The 1,663-nt window shown below is 48.1% G+C and overlaps 1 pseudogene across 1 annotated transcript; it reads right to left on the bottom strand.

The window, feature by feature from the left end:
• Nucleotides 1-363: 363 nt before the first annotated feature.
• LOC311514577 (olfactory receptor 52R1-like) lies at nucleotides 364-1,362 on the bottom strand (annotated as a pseudogene). The gene has a single exon. The product of its transcript is annotated as an olfactory receptor 52R1-like (transcript).
• Between the last annotated feature and the right edge of the window lie 301 nt (nucleotides 1,363-1,663).

The following is a 1,663-nucleotide window of genomic DNA, read 5'->3' as shown; positions in this document are numbered from 1 at the left end:
GAAGAGACGGAGAGGAGTGAACAAGAGGGGCGGGGCCTTTTGGGGTAAAGCACAGAAATGGTTGGAGGCTTGAGGTGACATGTGGAGCATGGACTGGGCATTGGAGGAAGGAATTGGGCGGAGGGCAGAGCTTCAGGGGTCCATTTAACAGAAATGAGAAAGATGGCATCCCGATGGGTTAAGGAGTTGAACACAGAGCAATTCCCCTGTTTATCACATTGACACAGCACAGTAAGAGCAGGAAAGGATTTAATATCTTTTTGACCGTCTAAGAAGTGACTCGGGGAATAGGGCCCAGCACCATGTTACCAGCCAGCTCCACAGACAGCTTTTTCTGAGATCCAGAGCACCAGCAGAAAACATTTAAATCCCCTTATGAGTAAAGAGATGGAGAAACCTGTCCTGAATCTCTTTGGTCCTCACCCCGTAGATGATGGGGTTCAGCATGGGGGGCACCAGAAGGTACACATTGGCCATGAGAATATGGAAATGAAGGGGCACATTATGCCCAAACCGGTGTGTGAGTAAGGAGAAGAGAACCGGGATGTAAAAGGCTAAAATGACACCGAGGTGGGAGCTGCAGGTCCCCAAAGTCTTGATCCGAGCGTCCTTTGTGGGGAGGCTGAAGATGGCCCTGAGGATCTGGATATAGGACATGGCGATAAAAAACACATCCACACTGGTCACAAAGAATAACACAAAGAGTCCGTAGTAACTGCTGATGCGGATGTCTGCGCATGCCAATTTCACCATGACCATGTGCTCACAGTACGAGTGAGGGATGATGTTGGTTCTGCAATATGGCCACTGCCTCGCCAGGAGGAGAAAGGGCAGTACAAGCATGCCTCCACGCAGCACCACAGCCAGGCCGATCTTTGCCACCACAGAGTTTCTCAGGATGGTGAAATGTCTCAGGGGATGACAGATGGCCACGTAGCGATCAAAAGCCATGGCCACAAAGATCCCAGACTCTGTCACTGAGAAGCAGTGAATGAAGTACAGCTGGATGAGGCAGGCACTGAAATTGATCTCCCTGGAATTCAACCAGAAGATGCTCAGCATTTTGGGCAGGATGGACGTAGACAAGACCAGGTCGGTGACAGCCAGCATGCAGAGGAAATAGTACATGGGCCCATGGAGGCTCGTCTCCCTCTTCACTATTAGCAGGATTGTGAAGTTTCCCAAGATAGCTATGGCATACATGGTGCAAAAAGGGATGGAGATCAAGGCGTGGGCCGCCTCCAGGCCAGGAATGCCCAGCAGAATGAAGGTGGAGGGGTTGGTGAAGTGAGTTGTGTTGGAAACTGACATGGAGTAGGGGAGAAGGTGTCCAACTCTGAGTCAGAATGGTGTCTCCTGCATATATTGTACATCAACTGGACTTTCTGAATGTTCCCAGTGTCTCGGGTGATGGTCGCAGTAAATATTCCTGGATTGAGAGACAAAGACGGGGGTGTGTGATAGAGGAGGGGAAAATAAAAAAATAAAGGTGATTACATTCAAATGGTCAAACAGAGAACTATTCCCTAACAGTAATATCTGTAGACACTTAGTGTTTCACAAGAGCTAGTTCCTCAAAGCTGAGGCAAAATGTCAGAAAAACTTATTGGGAGGAAAAAATTAGACATAAAATTAGGAAGTGAAAATTAAAATTCTATAAGAA

This window comes from Lepidochelys olivacea (genome assembly GCF_965140295.1).
Source record: "Lepidochelys olivacea isolate rLepOli2 genome assembly, chromosome: 1".
NCBI lineage: Eukaryota > Metazoa > Chordata > Testudines > Cheloniidae > Lepidochelys > Lepidochelys olivacea.
This window is presented reverse-complemented; position numbering and strand designations above follow the sequence as displayed.